The sequence below is a fragment of the Topomyia yanbarensis genome, chromosome 3 (assembly GCF_030247195.1).
Source record: "Topomyia yanbarensis strain Yona2022 chromosome 3, ASM3024719v1, whole genome shotgun sequence".
Taxonomy (NCBI): domain Eukaryota; kingdom Metazoa; phylum Arthropoda; class Insecta; order Diptera; family Culicidae; genus Topomyia; species Topomyia yanbarensis.
In genome coordinates this window covers 135,936,859-135,952,007 of record NC_080672.1, presented here as the reverse complement: position 1 = coordinate 135,952,007, position 15,149 = coordinate 135,936,859, and the positions used below count along the sequence as shown (strand labels likewise).

The 15,149-nt window shown below is 36.8% G+C and overlaps 1 protein-coding gene and 1 non-coding gene across 2 annotated transcripts in view; both read right to left on the bottom strand.

Annotated features, from left to right (window-relative positions):
* The window catches only part of LOC131688736 (matrix metalloproteinase-2-like), a 259,760-nt gene that overhangs the window by 155,577 nt on the left and 89,034 nt on the right, over nt 1-15,149 (bottom strand). The gene's annotated exons all lie outside the window — the stretch shown is intronic.
* On the bottom strand, nt 318-390 carry Trnar-acg (transfer RNA arginine (anticodon ACG)). Its single transcript has one exon. It is a non-coding gene; the product is annotated as a tRNA-Arg (tRNA).

Here is a 15,149-nt window from a genome sequence, read left to right as displayed (position 1 = left end):
GATATGCGTAGAACTTTCCGGTTTCCGCTCGATTTCGCGGCATAACAGTCCCACTTAACATTTTTCTTAAAAACCAACGTTAATTGAATCTCTATAATAAAAAACTGGACTGATTATATTGAAAACGATTGCCATGAACATAATTTTAGACAATAAAGCTCTTTATTTGTTGCACCGTTTCTCTCCAGATTGCTAATACAGTTTTCATTTTCAATCGCGTTTTTCTCAGTTGCCAGTTTTGTAACATGGGACAATTGGGCGTAGAACGGCAGAATATGTCTTGCTAGAAACATACAGGGGAATAAAAAAGTACACTCCGATCCTGCCAGGAGTCGAACCTGGAATCTTCTGATCCGTAGTCAGACGCGTTATCCATTGCGCCACAGGACCGACACGTAAGCAATTGCTTCCCAAGCTGCCACGTCATCTGACATCGGCTACGCCACAGCATCACGGCGAAGAACGTTAAAAATAGCCACTCTTCGACGCACCTACCTATAGGCGTTTCACAGAACCAAAACAAACTCACCGAAAAGCCGGGAAAAGTAAACCCGATGATAATATTGTAGCTACAAGGGTGCGCGTGTGTTTGTGCGCGCACGTTTGTATGATCATAGTAGAGAGGTCGCGAGAAAGCCGAAACAAGAAGCACGTGTGAAATGCTCGACGCTAGACCGGCCGCCAAGCAAAACATGAAATCGCGAAGGGTAAAGCGCGGCTGGTTGGTTACGGAATTGAAACTGCCAGATGCTAGGATTAGGGGGCAAAACATACGCGAGAAAGGCCAATGGACTCCTCGAAGTGGCAGGCAAAATATTATTATTCATAAACTTGGTAATTATGAGTGTCGGGAACAAAGTGCTTCTGGAATTTAATTTTAAACTGGTTTGTTTGCGTACTAATGGTCTGTTTAAAGACACCAACAATCAATAGCTATTGGACCGAAAATGTTTGGTGTTAAAAATAAGAAGTAAACAAAAAACTATAATATTTAGTTAATTTTCAAAATAAATTAGCTGCGTATGAAAATTTTCCCTGATGCAAGAAGCGCCATGTACCTACCTTAACACGCAAATATGCATTCGGCTCGGCAAAGACTGACACGGACACATGTTATGATGTTTTGTTCGTACTAAATATGTAGTATTTTTACCATCGCGCTCGCAAAATGACCGGCAAATTCAGTAGACACGCAATTGCGAGTTCGAATTTGGTCTTTGCGCGTTTCCCGTGATGGTCATATTTTCCTCTTCGGGTTTTGTTGTAAATCTATCGACCGTTGCGCCGCTACCTCTTTCGACGGTTTACCCCAACCCCTGCTTCAGACAATCGACAGGTTCTTGGTTCTACGAACTTAAATTATGATTGAAGATTACGCTTCGGTTATTTTTAGCACATCGATCGCTTAGCAGGCGATGGTTTTGCTAGCCTCTGTTCCACAGCGGGACGGGTGGTGCACTTTTGGTAAATTCCTTATTTTTTGTTTATTTACAGCTTGTTTGCCGGGTGTGCTTCCGCGTCGGTTGTCGCCAATCAGTTTAACGTCACTCTATCGCGGGTTATTATCTGCATGGTTATTACTGCTGATGGCCTACCACGCTCTGAATGTTGATTAATGTTGTTAGAACATGTTTTGAATATTACATCGGTGTTCCCATATTATGAACTAGTCTGGATGTCACATAAGGTGATTAATTAACGATAAGTTGGCTTGGTTCAACAATGTTTGACAATGTGCTGTTTAGGGTTCGTCGCGGTTACAACCGCGCGGTATTTACCGCACCCGCACCGTAGATTTTGTGTGAGACACTTTTTCTCGCAGGTGCGGTGCGGGAAAGAGCTTTTACCGCGCGGTTTTACCGCAACCGCACCGCAAAAAAAATGATAAAGTGATAATTTTGATTATTTTAAATTGATAAACAAAATGCTATAATGAAAGAAAATCTAGCTGTGTCCAAAATATTTTAAGCTATTATTTTTACGACATATTTTGGACTAGTTATTTTATACTTCAAAGTATAACTTCACAAACTAACCATTTCCAAAAAAAATAAAATGCAAGATCCAAATAAAGACAAAATTATTAGATCATTGAAAAACAATAAATTTTTACTCTTAAATCCAATTTAAAAGTGCATCACTTCTCTCGATTTCTGTTGGAAATCGTGGAATTATGAATCGTTTTCGATATCAATTTTTCAACTGTGAATTTTGACTAATTGAAAGGAATTAGAGATGAACTAATTTTGCTGGAACTTAAACACAACCCAAAGAATATAATTATCTTCATCAAACCAAACGAATTTGGAGTAATTGGCAGTATAGGATACAAATGTATGAAAGCGTCCAAAATAAGGTGGTCCAAATTAGGATGACTATTCTATCATTTGTTCATCAACATTGTATTTCTATCTTCTTTGAATGCTGTGTAAATTCAATGTAAATTTTTCTGCAGTCAATTTTATTGGACTCTTTCTCAAATAGTATGCTACATAACTTTTTTTCGCGTATTTCCAATCAAATTTACTATAATTTTCTACCAAATTAAGTCCTAATATTTTTCAGTCAAGACTATTTTGTAGCTTTTTTGAAGCTTTGACTCCTGTTCACTTCAATTGAAATTTTTGCCATTGGCTCTTTGGGAAAATATTAGAGGAAAATATATTAAATGCTAGAACTTTTGAACTAGCCTTTAGAAAATTACACTTCGTTTATTTTTAAAGGGAGCAATCTTAGTTTTTGAATGAGAATACATCTGTTTCTTGAAGAATGCGGAAGTTAGAGTTTTGGGATATTTTGTCCGTAAAACCCCCCTATTTTCAAAAACCATTTCTGCTGTATGCTACAAATCATACATTTTTTGCAGTTTTTCTGATGTTCAATAATACTGTACCGGTTAAGATCGGACTCCTGATTAGATGTAATGTATAGAGCAATTTTTTTCGTCAAATATGGCGTCGTTCTTGTTGATGAAATACAAAATGTTTTTATTTCACTGTATTGGAATATATGCGCTACTATATAGAAGTACTGGTATTTCGACCTTAAATTTTTTTGTGAAATTCCTTTAAGAATGAAAGGTGGTGTACTACGTAAATGCGAAAATCATCCATTTCATTTTCATATGTCAGAAACATTAAAAATATGAAAATTTAAAGAAAAAATATGCAACTTCATTTCTTATTACATTTTTATTCCACATTTTTCAATTAACTGAAGGGTTGCTAAAATAAAAGTTTTCCTAATTACTGCAGTAGAACGTTTTTGAATGTATAATGTATGCCTTAAAATGTACGGAATTTTATTAATAGAAAATGCAAAAGTTGATTTTTTTAATAAACATTACATTTTGAGGAGTCTCTTAAAGTTAAATTTCGTGTGAATAAGAATAACATTTTATTATATATGGTTACACAAATGTACAATTTTTCAACACAATTTTTAAAAATATAAAAAATTTACCGCATTACCGCGCAGTGCGGTGCGGTAAATAAAGTGCGGTTTCGGTAAGCGGTGCGGTTTTATTATTTTTATTTTGCGGGTGCGGTGCGGACAATCCATTTACCGCCCACATCCGCACTGCGACGAACCCTAGTGCTGTTAATTAATTTCATTGTTTTTTCTTTTCTTTTTCGAAAAAAAAATCATCTCACGTTATACAAATTCATGAAGTCATAGTTCATTCTTTAATCCAAGCAAGGTTTTTAGTCACACTTGTTTGTTTTCTTAGTGTTGTCAATAATTCTTTCAGGTCAAACTAATAAAAAATGTTCGGTATTTTTATGGGTTATTTTTATTGTTATTATCAATTTGTAAAAAAAACATCAAATTTGATTATGGTTTCACAACAATTAAACACAAAAGTTGAATTATTAAGGGAAGCGTCTGGTGTAAAGTGTTCAAAAACCGAAAGTTATTTTGCTTTACGATTTTGAAGGTAAGGTAATAATGGATATTTTGTGTAATGTTAGGATTTATTTATACATCCATTGTGCACGAAAAAAATATTTTCAGTCACGCAGAGCCACACATACGAGCATTCCAAGAGTAGACGTCCAACCATTTCCATGCCAAGGAGTGAGGCGGCGAACACGATAACCCTTGATAAAACTGTCTGACACAGGAAACTCAATAAAATTTGTAAAGTTTAGACTTGTAGTTACTCGTTAATCAATAAAAATAGAAAAAAGTTCGAGTTTCGGAAAATGGCTTCATGAAAACCGTTAATTTTTTTTTTTCAAAATAATAGGGAGAAATTTTTTTTATGCAGTTTTGTGTGTTTCATCGACAGGCTACACATATTGTGCATTCTCATAAAATACACACCAAAAAAATCTGAATTTTATCGTTGACGTAATTGCAAACATGACACAATTCAACAACTAGTAATTCACGAAATGACGAAACATTACCGTGTTCCGTTTAATTTTACATGCTACATATACTTTACATGCGCAATGACATAAAGTTACACTTCCTACCATTCAGAACAAACGCTGTATGTGGAGTAATTTTACATGATTTACGAAATTAAACCTCATGTAAAATTAAAATCAAACGTAAAACTAAGTCATTTTTGATGCTCGTATATGTCATGGTCAGGAGACGTAAATTTACACTATTTTTTCTAGGTGTGTAATCAAGTCAATTCGTTGATTAGTTTTTAAGTTATCGTGTTTGCCAATTTGAAACACGCGGTTTCGAGAAAAACGCTAGTAAAGGGGGGAAACGTAGAAAATTACCCATTGGGTATTTTCTCTTTAAAATTTGGGTAGAAGTAGTTGCGAGTGTATTGTTTACACTGTAATTTTATCGCTGTTTTTAGAAAATTGTTGCCGGTAGATTGGAATCTACGTGTGTTATGGCAAATACGCGTGAGGAATTTTTGGCTGTTTAAAACAAAAGAAGTTCAGCTTTGCCACCGAGATTGCAAGAGGACTATTCTAGAGGTTCAATACTAACAATTAAACGAATAAAGACCTGTTTTAATCTACCTAGTGGTGCAATGGTGCCTTTTTCATTTATCAAAGCTATGATTTATTAGCTGGTTACGTTCAATATAACATTGTGGAAATATCTATCACATTCTTATTACACTTGGTCAGTATATATGGGTGCACGCCTGCCACGAACCTGATGAGCAACATTTCGATGCTGACACACTTGAAACAAACAAAAATAAAATATAATAAGGATAATTATTGGAAGGAGAGGATGCGTTGGGAACAACCCAACATATTTTGGTATACGGGTGGGTGATGGGAATGTGGGTATGAGGTTAGTCTGAGATGGGGTGGGGGTTTGTGGAGGGGGAGGGATGGATGCGGAGTGCCACATCCAACTTCATATTATACCTTCCATTTGAGACTAGGTTAGTGAAAATTGGTCATCACCGAAGTGGCTTTAGTTATGGAATATGTTCGGAACGAGGGACTTCCGAAATTATAGAGAGTGGACAATTTATTCCAAGAATCTTTGATTTTCCATCAGTGATCTAGGTCAGCGAAGAGATTTAGTGTTCATATCAATAGACTTTTAACCTATGATGTAATACAATTGGTGTTGGTTGAAATGAGAAATTCCCAAGTGACCGTAATAACCTCCCTGTAATTCCGGAACCAAAAGTCAGTACTGAATGAAGTTCAATAGCAGTTAATGGAAGTATTACATCTTTCATTTGAAATTAAGTTTGTAAAAATTGGTTACGAGTTCGCTGGAAAATAGGTGTAACATTAGCTTAGGAACTTGACGAGTTTCTCGGGGGCATCAAGAACCGTCATAGGCGGCCAATGTGGTCAAAGCTACTTTGATTAGTCATTAGAGATCTAGAACCACAAATTCAAGTAATGTTGAACCTATTAGAATATGTATCGTTCGGACACTATCGTGTTATCAGTTTATAAAGAAACAAGTTAATACCCATCGCACGTTGCTGCGACTTTCAACGAAATAGGAAGAAAACACAATTTGTTCCGAAGCGCCATCTGGCGGGCAGACAATCCCTAACCAATTCTTCTATGCATAAATTTTTATGGCAATCGGTTAAGCCGACTTTCATATATATATATATATATATATATATATATATATATATATATATATATATATATATATATATATATATATATATATATATATATATATATATATATATATATATATATATATATATATATATATATATATATATATATATATATACATATATATATATATATATATATATATATATATATATATATATATATATATATATATATATATATATATATATATATATATATATATATATATATATATATATATATATATATATATATATATATATATAGATAGATAGATTTGCTGTGTGACCGTACTGTTCAACCCGTAACTCCGGAACCGGAAGTTGGATCAACTAAATTCAATAGCAGCTTACGGGAGTGTTTTACCGTTCATTTGAAATTAAGTTTGTGCAGATCGGCTCAGCCATATCTGAGAAAATTGAGTGACGTCTCGACGAACTGAATCGAATACTGTACGAGACTGGACCCTGTAGATCTCGTTTAAAAGGTCGAAATTTTCGCCCGATTGCTTAACCTTTCTCTATGAGAATAGCAAAAATGTGCGAAATCAGCTGTCCCAAAAAATCTATTTTTTTCAATTGTTTGGGATAACAAAATCTCGACGTTTCATACATTTTAAGGACATTTGACATCAAAAGTTTTTTATGTGACCGGACGATTCATTTTATATTTCCGGAACCATACAATCGATCCGTACGAAATTTCATAGCATAGCTTGAAACTAAGTTTGTGAAAATCGGCCCAACCATCTCAGAGAAACTGATGTGAGTTTTTTAATTTTGAATTTTCTATTTTTCCGGGCACTTCCAGAACCGTCCACGGTCGTCAATGTGGCCAACAAGATTTCGACGGGCCGCCAAGAATTGGAAATGCACGATGCTTCTATTATAGCAAAAAAAAATTGCTTTCATCACGCTATCGGTTTGAGTGGGAGTTTTCTCTGTGACCACACTTCACAACCTTTAACTCCGCAACCGAAAGATGGATCAAAATATTTAATAATAAATATTCTGAATTTGAATTCTTCCGCTGGGGCTTCCGGAACCGTCGATGTTGGCCAATGTAGTCAAAGAGACTTTGAATGAATGTTAGTGACCTAGAACTTCAAATCCAAGCAGTTGTGGTGACATTTTGGAAAAAAATCACTTTTTTACATTCATCACCGTATATGTTGAAATCGGGACTTGCTGCGTGTTTGTACTCATCACCCTGTAATTCCGGAACCAGAACTCGGATCAATTAGAAATTCAATAGCAGACAATATGAATGCGGTACCTTTACCTGCGGAATTTGCTGATTGATAGCTATGACATTAAGTTAGGGACTCGGTAAAATTCCCGGGGGCATCAAGAACCATCATAGGTGACCAATGTGGTCAAACCTACTTCGATGGGTCATTAATGATTTAGATACGCAAATCCAAGTAATGTTACTCATATTTTAATATGCATTACATCATTTGGACATCAGGGTGGTACCAGTTTATATGGGAATCAACTGTGTGTTCGTACTCCTCAACCCCTAACTCCGGAACCGGAGGTTGGATCAATAAAATTCAATAGCGACCGATGGGAAGGTTGTACCTTTCATTCGTGACTAACTTTGTGCAAATCGGTTCATCTATCTCTCAGATAAATCGGTGAGATTGTTTGACACATACACACATACATACACACAGATACACACATACAGACTTTTTCCGATTTCGACGAACTGAGTCGAATGGTATAAGAGATTCGGCCCTGCGGGCCTTGGTTAAAAAGTCAAAATTCCGACCGATTGCATAACCTTTCTACAGGTTTTCACTTCTGTTTTTTTTTATCTTCGCTGACATTAGGAATGCTTTCCAAAAACTAGTAATCATTAATCTAAAATAAAAATATGAACATTTTATGTCCTTTGTTTGAGTATGTGAATTCAAGAGGATCTGTCTTTCGATAAAGTTTGCTTCAGGTTAAAAAATTAAAAGAGAGAGGGTTAAAATATGAAACTGCATAAAAAAAATCGCATAACTTAGGAAATTCACACAAAAAACCGCATAACTTGGAAAATCCGCGTAAAAAGTCGCATAAAAAGACTTCAATGCACATAACATTTTTAAATTTTATTGCATCGTGTAATGTTTTAGCCCCTCGTTTTAAAACTTTCAAAAGTTTTACCAAAAAATCTTAAGTCCTTCATCAGTGTAATGAATCACGTATCACTTTTTTGCTCTGGGGAGTCGCAGCTTGTAATCAATGATTTTGTTTTCTACGGACTATATATGGTCACAATATAGCATCCTATTCATTTTAACTTTTTTCCAATTGTTCGTAAACATTCCTCAAAGATGCAAATAAAGCTTGTCTGGTTTTATCATGCCACCTTCTACAAAGATACCGATGCAGAAATTACATACGCTGCCTTCGTTTTAGCACGGATCTGTCAAATTTAGCACATTCTTGAATCTGCATTCATTCATTAACAACTGTGAAAATCGATAGTATAGATTCTCCGACGGTGACTCAAAGATGATCGTGCCACTTCACGTCCCGATTATTGCAGTTATTATACCTTATTCCATCAAAATGTCGTATGATTCGAAGTGATCATTTTGTAGAACATATTTTATACTAAAACATTGCTAGCTACTTTAACAAGTTTCACTCTGTCTGCAAGCAGCGCGGATATCGATTTGAAATTTTAATTATTCTGAGCAGGGCTGCAAATTTCCAACAGATTTTTTTGAACTAGGATGACGAACAAATTTCAAATCATGCCCTACTGTGTTTAAACTTCAGTTGTTAGTTGCATCATTTATTCAAACAGCCATGCCGCTCAATCATTTTCCATTCACTTTCAATTTCGTTGGCCCTGTTAATATCTTTCTACTGGGGCACTGATTAGGGGAACTGTGGGTAACATGGTTATTTTAGTCAATAAAACATTAAAACTTCAATTGTATTGTGTGTGTACTAGAGATGGGCAAATCGATTCAGTTTGGAGAGTGTACCGTTTCCGATTCACTTACTAAAATGAATCGACTCTTTCGATCGATTCAGTGACTCGTACTTTAAACAATAATTTAAAACGAAAAATTATCCAGGACTTTAAAGAAAGCTTTCGTGTTACACATATTTGAAGTAATTTTTTATCATAATTCCATTTTTAATAATGGACTCAATTAATTTTATGTTTCTCGAAAAGTATTAGAGAGAATGTTGACGTTGAAGGTACTTTATACTCGGGAATTGGGTGTTCGAAGGTTCCATTCCGAAAATGGAACTCAATTCTCTGCGGCTCATGGTTCAGCAAACGATGGAAAACATTAGGATGCGGCAAACAAGTCAACGATGGCTATCATATTGAAGCACAATGCACACTTAACATGAAAACGATTTATTTAATTATTATTAACAGAAACAGACTGACTGCTCACAGCGATGATTGAATTTGAACTGAAGTCAATCGTTTCTATCGGACGATTTACAATAAATCTGCTATATTCCAATTACAATGATAAATGCGTTGTCGGTATTAAGATAGTCGAGTTACACACACTAGTTTTCTAATGAGGCTGAATTTGGGGAACGTCCAATTATTTTCTTTCCATCCATAAAATAGTTGGATCACAGTGTCAGAAGAGGTTCTGCTATTATTTGACAATCTCAAATTTAACTGCAAGCATTAGATTTAGTGAGAATTACTATTTATACGCGATGCTGTTAAAATCTTATCATATGCTCTATCTAGCAGTAGCTGTGTCATTTTGGAAACCATGAGAAGACTTTACTTACTAATACTTATTTATTTTTGTAACATAATCTCTTTAGGCACCAGATAGTCCGGAGTTGAAGTTGCATGTTTTACAAACCGAGCATTTCCGAATTAATTCAATAAACGATAAATCTATCATAAATTCTCGGCAGCCGGCTGCCCAGATCAATAAACACATGATAACAGTTCTGAGAAAGACATAGATCGCATCACTTATCAAGGTGAATCCAGATTGTTTCTAACTCTTTACCCCACCCTACTAACGAAAATACCTTCCCGTGCAAGGATGCAAAATGCCTACCTTTTCTGCGGCTGTAATTTTTCTGCCTACATTCTCATTTCTCTTTTGACGCTGCTGTTATTCGCTATTGCAGGACGCCCAGCGCTGTACGACAGTCTGTAAGAAAAGTAACATGACAAAGAAATACTGCCCCCAGTACAGCCACAGTTTCTCTTTCCTTATTTTACACTTTTTAATAATTTTAATCTATTCAATATTTTCAATCACAAACCACGGCCGTAAATGCGGTTCGTTTACGCCACGACCGGCATCATCGCTTTCGTGTTCGGGCCTCTCCCTTTGACTACGCAGCAAAAAGTGTACAAAGCGAGAGAACAAACTTTACTACGCCACACTCTCACCGAGCAGTCGGAGTACAGCAGCAAAACAAAAATGTATTCTACTGCTCTACGGGAAATTGTACTCGGTTTGGCTACCGTTCTGGCAAGAGCTGTAGTGATGCGTCGCTGTAGCGGGCTGTACGGCTTGTGCAAATGTAAATATACCGAAAAAAATGTAGTTTATCAGTATCTTTGGCATCCCTGTTCCCGTGGCAAACGTGGAGATGCAGAGGTATACACGATTTGCGTAACAACGTTTGTCACACTAACATTCCTTTCCTTCCCCGATGACTGCAAGGACGTGGCCGGCGCATTTCAAAGTATAAACTCTCGAAAGGTGCACATTGAGAGGGGATAGCTACTTCCAGGCCCAATTCGTTGATTCTCTGTGCAATTTCGCTAGTTCTGGTCAATCAACTACGATTTGTACGGTCATCATGCTCATGCTCATGCTCACAATCCCCTTGGGCTCTCGATAGCCAACATATGGAGCTACAATATAGAGTATCACATGTTGACAAAAACATGCTCTTACTATGTTATATTTCAAAATATCCTTATGATTGCCCGTTCTACCCCCAGTTCCCCAAGGTTTTTTTTTCAGCAAAACTACCCTGCATATACTTTACAGTGTTCATGTACACATGAATATACTAAACATTTAAGCTAAACTGGCCACTACAAAGCCGATGGCGGCTTTGGTTGGCGAGTAACAGAATAAGCATCAAAGCGAAATGTAGGGGAATTTTGGTTAAAACCTGAGTTACCACCATACAATAAAATTATAATTTCTGTGTAGAATTCTTCTTTAGAAGATTCTTAACAAGGTCTAATTTTGTCACTACTTCAAAAATCTGATGTCATTAAAAATGTGTGGTTTCAAAACTTGGAAAGCATAATAAGTTCTTCGAGGCACTGCGGGTAAAACCGACACCCCATAGGGGTAAGATCGACGTCCCCTTTAATTTCTTTTTTCTCCACGTTTTTATTAAAATGTGATATTCACATGTGTATTAGAGTGTAGGTATGTGTACATAAATATGTGTGATGTATGTGTTTTTTGTAACTTAATCATGTAGTACGGGGAAGAGAGTTCGAAAGTGTAATGTTATAAACAAGAATATTTTATACTATAGGATTGTTTCTTGGTATAGATATTCCCGCACATCGTTGCAACCTTCAGTGTCATTTTATTTCCTTTCAGTATCATGTATTTGTTACTCTTCTACATTCTGCTAATTAGATTCATTCTCTTATAAGTGAGATACACTTCGCAGTAAGCCTGGTTCAGACGATGATTTTTTACGACACTGATCATCATCGAGCCACTGGGGTACACAAAAGTTCATTGTCTAACTGTAATAAAGTTTATCTAGAACAAACCAAGGGAACACTGAAAATTCGGTTTGATGAGTTTATTGTAGAAATTGCAAAAACTGCGATGGGTTCTGATAAACAAAAATTCCAATTTCTGAGACTTATGAGCTTGAGCTTGTGAGACCACCCCTCCGTTATCGATCTGAAATTATGCTTGGGAGTAGCGAAGGCATCTTTCAATGTGCAACTAGATTGCGGAAAGAAAGGGAAGGAATGTTAGTCCGATACTAGCTTTTGCTAGAGGCCGTATATACTACTGCGCACTCCACAAGTATCACGGGAGGAGGATTTTTGTTAGTGAATATATAATTTGGATTCTACTTTTTCATTACCGACGCCAGAGTGGTGACTTCACTATCTGGACTAGATATCAATCCATCAACTAATGGACCGGAGACCATCGGCTTTACTTATTTCCCTTCCGACGGAATACGTGACACAGATTTTTTCACCTCAGAAAAATCTAAACGACCTCGGCTAGGATTTAACCCAGACCAACTAGGACCCAGCGTGTCGGCTTTACCCCAATCAAAGGGTGTCGGTTTTACCCCAACAGTGAACATTTTTCGAAAAATCAATAAAAAATATTGGATAGCTCAAACTCATCTTCAACGCACCCAGTGGATAAGAATGAGTAGTAAAAAAAGTTATGACTTGGTTTGGTTAAAATCTTAAACTCCTCTACCAAATTCTTACATCCAGACGAGTTTGAACGCTACTGTCGTATGCTTTGTTTATTTTTATGACATTTGACTCCCTAATGTAAATCTAATTTATCTTCAAGTGCTCTACATAATAGTAGGGGAACCCGGGGTTCGGACCTACCTAAGCAAATCGTCCGTTTAGGTAGAATGATGCGAAAGAATTTATTGGACAAAAGTCCTAAATATTAACTCGAAACCACAGCCACATTTTGGAGACTACGGCAGCGCTAGGTGACGATTTGCTAAAATCTACATTTTCCATCCTTTTACAGTGTAGGAGTCCTCCCTACGTGGCAATTCAGACGGTCAATTTTTGTTGCAATGCAGTTATGTTTACCTATGAAATATTTATTAGAGAAACTCTTTAAGAAGCAAAAATAAATAAATTGCGTTACAAAAACTTAATCTGGTTAGTCACAGCTGTACGTAGCCGCAAGCCGCTGAACAGTGTTTGATGGAATAGGGGGTCCGAATAATCTCTTGCGCTCATTTCGTACAAAAGTGGTGAGTGTCTTGAAAATATTTGTGTTTTCACCCAAAACAAAAATCATTCCATAAAATAGGACGCTCAAAACACGTACCTGTTATTTTTTCACTTTTATTTGTTGCTTTAATCATGATTTTTGTTTTGAGGTTTGTAAAAAAATAAATACGTTATATCTCCTTTCTAAAAAAAACAAAAAATTAAATTCAGCTGTCTATAGAATGTTAATGTTTTAGAATAGCGGTTTCATGAATATGTACGACAGTAAGAAAGTCTTACGATTTTGTGAGAAATCGAGGGGGTTCGAATTACTCCCACTATCCTAATAAACCTATGTCTCAGGTCTACTAATAATAATCTATCATTATGAAATAAATAAAAATTTGATTTTTAGGGTGTCAGTTTTACCCATAATTTCCCTAAGCATTCGGTTTTGCCTACTGAGATTCGACATTCCAAAATAAAAATTCGCATCACTGATTCGGGTCCAAATTGGCGTAAACATAACGGTTATTCTGATAAAAGTATGCAAATAAATAACCACTTAAAACGCAAAAAAATGGTGTGGTTTAACATGCCATAAATTATTTAGTAGTAAGTGCTAGTAGAACTGAAAGAATCCAATTACCGTTGAAAAATATTTAAAAACATCTCGATTTGTTTCTACTTGTAACAAGTGTCAAACATGGAGAAACCGACTCAATCACCTCGCTAGTACTCAGCAAGCCATGCGTTTATTAGCACGGCACCTATTATTTATACAACCAAATCGCTTGTCAAACTGCAGCTGAGAAGCAGATGTCCTCCGCCACTGCCATTGTAGGCACTAGACCTCGGCATTACATCTTGCTAGCCGTGGTCACTGTCATAATTCGCATGCTGATTCGTTTGGACAGCTACCGTACGTAAGTACGTGGGAACTCACACGACTGCTGGCTGACCACAGGAGATCTCGCGCTGCATCCTCACCAGTGCGGAATCTTTTTGTTTCCTACAACAAAGAGACAATCGTGTCAGCAATGTGTCATCGCAACCTGCGATGGCGGCGTGGAAAGTCGAGCTAGTGGCGGGAGGCTGCATACCTTTGTCATTATCCGGAATAACGGTTGCGAATCTTTACCTTACCTATGTATAACATATGCCGTATTTAAGCTTCATCATGGTCAGCTTCCCCGTTTGCTTGGAGGACTGTCCGCGCTTTAGTCACACTCCACCGAGAGGGGATTTGAAATCATGAGTTGGAGAAAAAAAATTCACGCGAAGATAATTGATCTTCTGCAGTCATCAACTATCACCCGGTGTGTGATGACGAATGGAAGACTAATTGTACACCTTTTGCGCTGCCATTATTAATCTTCGTTCTTCGAGACTTGGAGGCGATGTGATGTGCTAATGGTCGGTGAATAGATGATGTGGTAAAATCTAAAACTGTCCAGGTTACCAGCTTTATCTTGTATTGAAAGTGACTAATAGTAGAAGAATTTCCTACGCAGAACTATGGGCACACTTTCAAAGTCGAGCGTTGCCCTTTGAAAGCCATAAGAGCGCTTTCCGTTTTAAAGTACATATTTCGGATTATCCGACCGTTGAATTTGTTCGCGTTCGTTAGAGCGCTCTTTGTTCTGGAACTAACACTGCTAATAGCAGTAGTTTTCGCAGCTGAAACCCGTACATATTGAAGCTCAAACATAATCCGCTATTTTGTGCTGTTGACAGAACTCAGGTGTGCATAACCGTGTCATTGAATAGTAGTCGGTCGTGGTGTCGTAAGATTGTCTTCCACCCATAATGGCTTCCAAATGCCAAGAAATTCAACCATACCGAGAATTATTTTGGTGCGAGTTCTAGCAGGTGCATGAATCCAACATTTCTTTAGATTCTTTCAGGTAATTGGTTTCTATTGTCATTTTCGATCTAAGTCATCTCCATGACTGTAGTCGAATCTATCTTTGTACTTTAGCGATAGCCAGGTAGGTATATATGACACGACTGCAATACCAGTTTGGTAGAATGTAGAACAATGTCACCAGTCCATATTTGGGCAGCCACGCCGCCGACGCTCAATTGAAACCGTCGCAACGTACGTACAGGTACGTACACCGCAATCAATAACCTTCAGAATTATTCCATTTAGCAAATTGT